Source organism: Lepisosteus platostomus, chromosome 1 (genome assembly GCF_059453375.1).
Source record: "Lepisosteus platostomus isolate fLepPlt1 chromosome 1, fLepPlt1.hap1, whole genome shotgun sequence".
NCBI classification, from domain to species: Eukaryota; Metazoa; Chordata; class Actinopteri; order Semionotiformes; family Lepisosteidae; genus Lepisosteus; species Lepisosteus platostomus.
Window position 1 is genome coordinate 24740967 of NC_142611.1, and position 10873 is coordinate 24751839.

Here is a 10873-nt window from a genome sequence, read left to right on the forward strand (position 1 = left end):
AGCAGCTGCAACATTCCAATGGCTTATGGACCAGGTGCAAGAAGGCTGTGAGGATTACAGTGCTGCTTACCTGGACGATGTGGTCATATTTAGCAACACCTGGGAGCACCACCTTAAACATCTCCTCCAGATCCTGGGGAAAATACACTGTGCCGGACTGACACTCAATACCCAAAAATGTGAATGGGCCAAAGGAGAGGCCCGGTACCTAGGATACCATCTGGGGAATGGCCAGGTCCGTCCACAAGTTGACAAGGTGGAGGCCATTAGGAATAGCCCTCGTCCCCGGACCAAGAAACAAATAAGATCCTTCTTGGGTTTGGCCGGGTGGTACCGACTGTTCATTCCACACTTTGCCTCTATTGCTGTACCTCTGACTAACCTCACTACTAAGGTGTCCAAAAATCTCGTTGTATGGACAGAAGAGTGTAAAAGAGCATTTAACACCCTCAAGAACCATCTTAGCTCTGCCCCAGTGCTTCATAGTCAGAACTTTCAGGAGAGGATTTTGGTACAGGTGGATGCCTCCGCTGTGGGCATTAGAGTGATGTTAGCTCAAGGAAAGGAAGGGGAGGAGCAACCTATCTTGTATTTGAGCCCCAAGCTCCTGCTTTGAGAAATCAGGTACTCCACCATTGAGAGAAGGAATATCTTGCCATCAAGTGGGCCCTTGATTGTGTCATGGAAATATTAATTTTCAAGGAAGCCACAAGAGAGAGTTCTTACCTGAGTAAGGTCTTTATTTAAATATTGCAATATCGGGAGCCCTGTTGCCACTCTGCAAAGTGCATCAGAGACTCAATTTGTTACAAGCAGTACAGGGTTTTTATAAGATGTTGCGCTGTAAGAGAAAGCTCAGCACTTTGTCCCTTCTAACACTTCCCCTTTCCCTAAGACAAAACAGATTACATCATAAAACGAAAGAAGAAGCACCACTAGATTTGTTTTTCAAAGCTTATCAGTTACTTTCGGCTAATCTAATGACCCAGACAGCATAAATTGATTTGGTACATTGTCTTCTAAAGTAACCTAAACAGGGCGTACTTTGTTGATGCACTGTTTTCTAAAATTCTGCCCGTAGCGCAGCGGTTACATCCTTGAAATATATTTTCTAAAAGCACCAATATATATTTTTTGCAAAGCTCTCTACATCTTAAGAATCAATTTACTTATTAGATTTCCATTTCAATTCCCTCCTTTTTATTCTTAAAATGTTTAAAAGTTAGATTCTTTATATGGATTCCCAGTAGGCTCCCATATGTCGGATTCTTGCGTTCTTATCAGAATATACTGATGCGTAAACATATTCATTACCATATTTCGAAGCATTGGAATAATACATGTCATACAGCAACATAAAAACAGGAAGACAAGTATCACAGCCCCTATAATCGGTGTAAGTAACTTAAAGAAAAACATTCCCCCTGGCCCAAACAGTGATTCTAACAAGGAGAGAAAAGCCGGTGTATCTTTTATGCCTCTCTCTTTATTCACCTAGTCTTTTAGTTCTTTCAAATGCTGAATAGCGAGCGTAATATTTCCGTAATCATCGTCATTAGCTGGAATATATGTACAACAGGAGTCTCCTACTAAAGCACAGACTCCTCCAGATGCTGCATTTTGAAGGTCCAGCACGAACCTGTTCTGGAGTGCCATTAATCTAACTCCCCTTTGAGTAGGTTAAATATGTAGTGGTGAAGGTGGGAAAAGATCTAGGGTCTGGCTTTGGAAATCCTGCCACTAGACTTATACATTCAGAAATGTGACTACCAACTGGTCGGGAGAAAAAGTCGCATGGGTGAGGCTGTAGAATGAGGCATTAAAGCACATACATAACAAGATGCATTACATTTCTTTAACTTTACAGTATGATTTATAAATTTATACCACAAATTACTCATATCCCCCTCATTATCAGTTTCATTCGGCCAGTTTGTGTACAAAGAGGCTTCGCGTTTAGATTCTTCCTCTTTTGGGGTGGTGACAGGCTTCCACATAAAAAGGAAAAAGGCTGTGCACATCAGTCCCAAGCAGGTGATCCCCATCTGTCCTTGTGGAGACATCACTCCTGCGCTTTGCTCAGTTCGTTTGTGACCTTTTTACAGTGGGAAGCATGAATCCAGGTCACCCTTTCCGTGACCTTCACAGCAGTGGCAGTGGTCAGCAGCACCTGGTACGGCCCCCTCCACCTGAGTGAACACCATTTATTTTTACTGAAGTCTTTCACCAGAATCCAGTCTCCTTATTCACTCATTAGTTCTTACAGCACAGGTAAATCCCTGTGGACTGGAGCCCAGCATAATCTTAGGGTTTTTTTAACAAGATTGGTCAACAACTGGGTAATAACTCTTAGAAAAATCTACACATTGTTCCCCTGCCTCAGCTGTGCCGTATTGCAGAACAATTCTAGCTGAAGTTGTAAAATTTCTTTGTTCCGTTCCTGCAAAACATCTTATTATGAACAAACAAACCACAATAATCATTTGCATCTAGGGGAATCACTCCCAAGGGTAACCCACCTTAAAACTATATTGTTCTACCCATCAGGTTCTGCCACTAGATAAGAGAACCTTTCCCATGAAATCATTTTTTGACCTTCATGATCCCTTCAGGGCGTACAATTAGCACAGAAGCAGCAGCTTTAGTCCACATGTTTTTCAAGCAGGATATTAGCAATATGATCATAACGAATAATATCAGAACCACAAATATGTATTGAACCAGAGACCCTCTCCATGTTCCTAGCACAGACTGTAGCCATGCACCAATGCCCCAGTCATCTGGATTATAATTATGATATATATTTTTTCTTCATCATAGATGTGCTTTGCTAAGTCATTAATTTGCTAAGTCATTTTAATTGTCTAGAATACAAGTACTGTTTAGTCTTTGCTCACCTAAACAGCTGTCTATCACCCTAATAGAGAATGGCCTAGAACTGTGATTATAGTGAGGAGCATACGGTTGGTTCCATTCTAATACATTTGAGTTACCCATGCCAATAAACGTAAATAATCACCACTATCAAAGGGGATTACTTCCATGAGCATCTTTTATAGCAATACAAACCCAACATGAGCTCTGATTATTATTTGTGACTGACTGATAAAGTATTGATTCCATATCCCCATATATCAAAGTAAAACTCCTTATACTTAATAGGCACACTGTCTCCCCCCCTCAGGAAGCTCAACAAACACAGAAACAGTAACAATATAATAATTAATGTTCACTCAGTCTCTGGTGCAGTGGTTTGGTGTCAGTGCAACGCGTAGATCCAGCGATCTCATCCTGTCACTCAGATGGCAGAGTAGGTAGTCAGTTGCACTTGATATGGTCCCTCCCCAGCGGGGTTGCAACATCTGGCAGGGTATATCATCCTCACCCACACCCACTCGGAGGGTATCAGGTTGTGTCTTCCCTCTACTGGAGGTCTCCAAGTGTCCAGCACCTGTTCACCAGCCCCGTGCACCACTTCAATTAACAACCTACAATACTACAATAGAGAATTAGCAAATTCAACAATCTATTAGCCAAATTCGTCCCTCCAGGAAGTTTCGTTGATTGGCCCGTGATGATATCAAACAGGCTCTGTTACACAGTTCTGTTTGATCCAGCCCGCATCCCATGGCGTTCCTTCAGTCTGATGTCTAGTCGATCTTTCAGAGTTTTGTTCCTTCATTCCACTGTTCCAGCAGACTGAGGGGGATCTCAGTCCATCTCACCCCAAACAATGCAGCCACAGCCTAACACACCTTCCCTGTGAAGTGTGTCCCTTGATCATAATACAAGCGGTAGAGCAGTGCCCACCGAGGGCTTATCTCTGTCATCAAGTGTTTGGTAGACACAGAGGCAGTGGCAGCAACCCACTGGGAAAACAGATTATAAGAGCCAAGGTTTCCCTTTACAATTCTCAATTTGCCAGTACATGAAAGGTTCCTCAGGAGCAGGCCTTTTGAGCTGTAGCACCCGCACCTGAACTGTAGTTGAGTTCCTTTGATAAGCGTCACATTTAGATACCACATACGTGGCTACTGCTTCAAACCCGGTTCTCACCCAGTTTTGGGTAACCATTTGGGTAACACCATTTCTCACACCCAGGTGTCCGACAGAGTGCATTTGTCGAGCTACAAAGGGGATTAGGCTGTGAGCACCACATTCTTTTCTAACCATGTCCTTTTCTCTGCTTTAGAGGCCTCAGCCTGAATATCCTGTAGCTGTCCCCTTTTCACCAACAGAGGTTTCACAGGGGTCTCAGACTCCTGTTCTACAAGTACTGCTCACCTGACAGCTGCATCTGCAAAGTTATTCCCTCGAGTTACTGGAAACATTTCTTTATTATGTGATTTACACTTTACCACAGCTACTTCAGTCAGTAGCTGCAAAGCTTCTAACAGTTCAGAGACAAACCCAGCATTCTTAACTGGAGTCCCTGCCATGTTGAGGAAATCCCTATTCCTCCACCGCCATCCAAAATTGTGGCATACACCAAATGTATATATAGAGTCTATATAAATCACTACAATTTTCCATTTAGCATATTTACAAGTTTCAATTAAATCTTTTCATTCGGTCTGCTAGTTCTACACCAGATTATTCACAGTTTATACAGCCAGGCAGGTAGCCTGCACAACACATAAACAGCCCCTTGGCCACTGCATCAAGGGGTCCTGAATAATAATAACCCACCAGACGATGCCCATCTCCATGCTCCTGCACCAGCACAACAGCTCACAACCCATTTCTTTCACTTACATACAGATTACATACAGATGATCCGTCTGAGGGAATCCAGTCCAGGGCCAGTGCCTGCAAGAAAGCTTGTTTCAAAACATTAAAAACGGTTTCTGCTGCAGGGGTCAAGGCAATTTTGTCTTTAGACTGCACTACCCCCCTTAAGCCAATACGTCACCAGACGAGCTCGTTCTGAGAAGGCATTCACTCTGGCTTTATCATGTAGTTGGTTTTATACTCCTTTTTTTTGTCTGAAGATCTAATACTTGGAGTAGCCCAGCCTTATGGATTCCCTCATTAGGTAAAACAATCACAATATCACATAACTCTATTGAGTTAGTTTACATAAATGCTATTTCATACAGGAATTCCTTATAAATGCTGCAGGGCATCCCAGCCCAATAGGTAGTTGAAACTGTACATCTTTAGCCAAGAAAACTGTGACAGCTTGTATCTGCTTTAAACACAACCCTTGCCCCCCTTCTCCTGTAGCCCCCTGTTACCCATTAGAAAACTTAATATCACATCTTTATGCTGTTTTAGTCTTAAAACAGGACAGCTGTGCTCCTGTGTCCCCCAGTTACTGCACACTGTAAGATTATTTCACTTTTATTTAAATCCTGAGATAAATTTAGGAAGGCTACAAAGGGGCTTACTAGATTAAATCTATTAGTTCACGCACGGCTCTCGTTTCAGCTTCTGACATGTTCTTTAATTGTGAAATCAAGCCTCTTTCTTACAATTTCTCCAAAAAACACCTTTTTTTTAGTAACTGCACACCAGCTTATTAGTAGTTTTCTCTTTGGGGTCTTGCCCCCCTTTCCCCCAGGGCTAGTTAACTCAGGAGATTTATCCCAGTCCTCATTATTTTCTTGAAGGGGTCTTATATCTTGGTATAATATTAAAGTCGCACAATAATTGCGTCAAACTGGCGGGTCCTTTTTCTCCTCTTTGGGAGTCTTTTTACCTCCCATGTGCAGCACTCGCACTTCTGCATACATGCTTCGCATGTTATTAAATCAAATCTGTCTCCACTCTCCGTAATATCAGGAAAGCATAGTTGTACAATCTTGGCAACATCAGGTTTTAACCCACTCAAGTAAATTTGTTTATTACTGTGTAAGTTTCTTCATTCACTTCCTTTTCATCGGCTTACCCCGAGTATACTATCCATTTTAAATTTTAAATTCTTTACAATCATCAGGCAATTTAGGAAAAGACTCGACTTATGCAAATAATTCACTAGGAGACCAAGGTCAATGTACATATGCTGGAGTTCCTTCTGGAAAAGTGCACATTGGCATTTCACGGACAAGTGAAAAGGCTTTGGCTCCGGACCGCTTTCTAATTTCGGTGGAGACTTTTTCTTTTTAGTACGCATGGCCATGACTTTAGCTGCAGCTCTCTGTTCTTTAGTTTCAAGACTAGTCTTTTTTGAAGCTTCCCATCATTTCTGTGATTCCTCTTTCCCTGACATAAGTTTTCCAATTCACTTTCTTTTCTTTCTTCTGCTTCTCTTCTAAGTTTCCCCTTCTTCAGGAAACTTCTTTTTCCTAATTCCACTTTCCTCTGTGCATTCTGATTCACTTACAAAGATCCTTCATAGTTATGGGCCCCTAATTATCATATATAAATTATGTGCAAGTTCTCTTACACCTATTACCCTAGCTTTACAGTTCATGAACATAAACATTTTTCCTTCTGCGGGGACTCTAACTCGGGTTATAATCGTTTACACCTATTCCTGCTTCTCTGAATTTGTCATACATGTACTTTTGCTGGACTGCTCAGTCACATTTTCATCTTTGAATTTTCATTCCCCATTTTTACAGATCGGTGCCTTACTTAGAACCTTATCACATTAACTACTCTGCAGAGCAAAAACCACACGTCTGTGTTAAGATATGTTCATTTCACGAGTCCCAGACCCGTTATAAGTCCCTGACTTATGGAAGAGAACACCCCTGTGGCTCGCTTTTCAAACTATTAATTTTTTAAGGATCACTTACTGACGTCAGACAGCTGCCAATTCTCCAGACGCGTCTCTGGAAGGATAAACAGTTTATCCCCCTAGGTTAATCGAATTTGCTAAAATTGTCCGGGTCCGGATGGAGTTTCAGCAGCCGTCCGCGCTCAGGTTTGTGATCCTGGACGAGCCCCCAAATTGTCATGGAAATATTAATTTTCAAGGAAGCCACAAGAGAGAGTTCTCACCTGAGTAAGGTCTTTATTTCAATATTGCAATATTGGGAGTCTCTGATGCACTTTGGAGAGTGGCAACAGGGCTCCCAATATTGCAATATTGAAATAAAGACCTTACTCAGGTGAGAACTCTCTCTTGTGGCTTCCTTGAAAATTAATATTTTCATGACAATAGTCTCCACTCCTACTTACTGGGACGAGAGTTTGATTTGGACACTGACCACCGAGCACTCACTTGGTTGCAGACCATGAAATATCATAATGCTAGGGTGAAGCGGTGGTACTTGGCGTTACAACCATATTGTTTTAAAATTCGTCACAAATCTGGCAAGATGAACATCACTGCGGACTACTTATCTCAATTGCCGACCTTCGTCAATCCTGAAGAGGAGGGAGGTAACGTGACAGAGGATCTCTGTCACCGTCCGCAGACAGTACAGTACACGACACCCATTATCCAACTTAAGTTACACACGTTCTTGCACACACTTTCCTGCTGGCTAGCTAGCTAGCTCATGAGGGTGCACACTCGGGGCTTGGCTAGCAGTTTGCTATTTCATACACGCAAAACATTACCACATCTTATTTCAAAATCAGTTCCTGTTACCTGTAGAGACAAACACAAACTCTGTAGGTCTATCATTATGTTTCTGTTTATTTGTACTTAGCTGTGTGAGGGAGCGTTCTGTCTGTTTGTCTCTTCCGTGTTGCTGTCCGACTTCCGGGTATGGTGGCCTCATTGGTCCAAACCCGATACCCGTTTTCAGCTTGGCTTTGTTGTGTCAACGCTGAGTGGTGCATGCGCACATCTTCCGGTAAAGGAAGTACCAGTTTTACAGGTGGTTAAAAATAAGTAAAATGTATTCAGGGTTGGTATTTTTTTTGTACATTCTGTATACACAATTGTTTAAAAGAATGAAGGAATTGCCATGTTGGGAAATTATTTTATCTTGAAAATGCAGCTCCATAATTATGTAACAGTGGTACAGTCCGAGGGGACAGGGCTATACGGTACCTATTTTGGAGGGGGAAGAGATCTAACAGAGCTTAGTCTCGCTATAGCTGCAGTGGGGAGCTGATAGGACCTAAGTGTGGTAGGACTCCTGGTCTCTATTTCTTAGATAAAGTGTTTGTTTGCTTTTTTGTGTGTACTAGTTCCATTTTGTTGTTTTTTTGTTGTTGCTATATATAAGTGTGGGGAGCACTGTCCTAAGAAACCATCACTTTTGCACCTAAGTGCAATTGCGGCTGAGTCATCATTCTGTTTTAAAAGGACTCACTTTAGCACCCCTCCTGCCCTCCCAGTGACAATCCACCACCACACTTTAGTATGGGTATCAGGTGATTTTCCTTGCATGCAGTCTCTTTTGTCACCAAACATGCCGATGGTGTGCATGGCCATAAAGTTAAATTTTGGTCTCATCTGACCACAACACAATTCCAATTGTAGTTCCTATAACACTTGGCAAAGTTCAGGTGCTTCCAAAGAGCTTGTTGACATTGAGGTGGTGTCTAACAGTTGATTTTGAAACTTGTATTTTTTCATATCCGTTACCTGATCTGTGTAGGTCAACAACCATCTGTCTCTTTTTAGCTGAAAGCTCTTAGGATTTACCCATGGTGATGGATGACAAAGAGATTTTACATGCCTGCAATCTCATATTTATACCCCAGAGAAACAGTAACGGGTGTAAGGCAGCAATAGAGTTCCTGGAGACTGAGACCAACTAAAAAGTATAGAATTTCATAACAGACGCCACTTTGTTTGGTTTTATTTTAAATATTCTTTAGGGATGCCAATATTTTTGACCCCCCTATTTATTTGAGAAAAATACTATTACTCAAAAAACATTTTTTTAAATGAATAACTTTATGAGAGCAAAGGTAAGTTGTTTCCCCAAACATTTGAGCAGAACATTTGAATCATTATGTGTACTGTTTATTTTATACCATCATTTTTGCTGAATTTCATGAAGGGTGCCAATAATTCTTGAGTTGACTGTACATAATACAATGGGCAATTTCTAAGCATTTCGAAAATTATTTAATCAGGTTACTTGAAGAAAGTCAAAATGACCAAAGATCAAATGTGCAAAAAAATGTACTAATAGCTTTAGCTAAACTCTTTTTCTGTTAAATCAATTAATTTATAACATTTTACAGTAACCAGATATTAGGCCTTTAGTCAGGATAAATAAGACATAAGAAATAGAAAAGGATTCATCATTCTGTTACTTGGGGGGGGGGGGGGGGCAGGGGTTACAAAAATAGAGCATTACATACCAAGCAGGAAAATAATTAGTATAACTAATCATAAACCCTAAATTGTAAAAGATATGCTGCCAAGAATATATCGGTGCAATTGGTACTGTATAATTAGAGGCATGTGAGTTCTTTTTTCTCCGGTAAGCTTTGGTGAAAAGAGCAATAAATAAGGCACAATGGGTTAAACAAATATTTATTAATAATGACAGTAACTCACACTAAGAACACAGCACATAATACAACATTCAAGGATCCTATATCACTCCTACAAAGGCCAACAACAAAGAAAAACTTGCCTTCTAAACGAAACAAAATCAGGCGTACAGTTAAGTCTCTCTAAAAATCTGGAGATTTTTAAAAATCTATCCCTAATCTAAAAATGCATCCACTAACCAGGAGTTTTTAACTGAGGGATTCTTTATACAGGAAATCAAGAGTTTTCCTAAATAGAAAACTCTCTTAAGAATGTTCAAATACTTAACTCGAATCTAATGATTGGAACAAAGACCTACTGTATCGCCTGTTCCAATCATTACTCTCACTTATGCCTTTCTGTCTGTCGTGTGTCATTCCCTCTCTTTCTCTGTCTTTTTAGTGTTACTGGACTGTTATTGGCTCTTAAATGATTAACCAAGAATTTAATTAACCAATATAAAACAGACACTTGTTTTGATCAATAGCTGAGTATAGAGGCATGTGCATGTTTAGTTCTCTGGCACAGTTTTGTTGGAAAAAAAGCAATAATTCAGGCACAAAAATATTTATTAACAATTGCAATACAAACACTACACACAACATAAACAATTTTCTTATTAGTAATAAGGGTCTTAGCATTAGTAATGTGAGATTACAGGCATCAATCAGATGATAGCATGGTTTTCAAACAAGAATGGCACTTTATTCTTTAGGTGCACCTGGGCTGACTTTTGGGATCAAACTAAGCTTGTCCTAAAAGTCTACAGTACAACAAGTGTTAGAAGTATTGTAAATGAACACCTAAGCAACTAGGCACCAAAATTGAACAAACCTGGTTTAGAGACATTTTTAAGACTCCCTTGATGATAATGATAAATACACTAGATTTCTTATGTAATGCGGCACGTCCTCTGCAGTTACAATTTCAACACTTCCTTGATGTAAGACAATATGTTTCCTTTTAGGTTCAACGGTTTCAATTACTCATGAAGTTGTATTGGCAATTAATTCATTCATTTAAAATGCTTCAAGTCACAGCCATAATTATAGGTAGCATGTTTAGCTCAATTCAGCATGATCTTAAAGGCAGGTTTTGTGTAAATAATGAATAGAGCTCTAAACATTTTTATTTTAAAATAAAAGCTATAAAGAATTTTGGCCTTCCAGCTGTGGTCGTAATTATAAACACATGAAAACTAAAAGGCAGAATACATTCCAGACAGCAGTAATGAGAAAAATGTCATTATTCACAAGGCTCTTTTACTATTGTGAAGCTACTATTATTTGGTATGTACATACAGTAAGTCTAGTTTTTGGTTTTGGCCTCATCGTGCAACCATGGAAGGAGCAATAGCACAGAATGTTTTTCAAGCATCCAAAAGCACATCTGCACTGCTACAGCAGGACCCATATTTCAGTTTTCTGCATGCTCAACTGAATTCTCAACATCATTTAGATACCAAAGACCATCAGAAAT

The 10873-nt window shown here is 40.3% G+C and overlaps 1 long non-coding RNA gene across 1 annotated transcript; it reads right to left on the bottom strand.

Moving 5' to 3' along the window:
- Positions 1 to 719: 719 nt before the first annotated feature.
- On the bottom strand, positions 720 to 7669 carry LOC148677869 (uncharacterized). The gene is made up of 2 exons (XR_015935653.1): positions 6744 to 7669; positions 720 to 3488 (listed from the first exon to the last, which is right to left on the bottom strand). It is a non-coding gene; the product is annotated as an uncharacterized LOC148677869 (long non-coding RNA).
- Positions 7670 to 10873: the final 3204 nt, after the last annotated feature.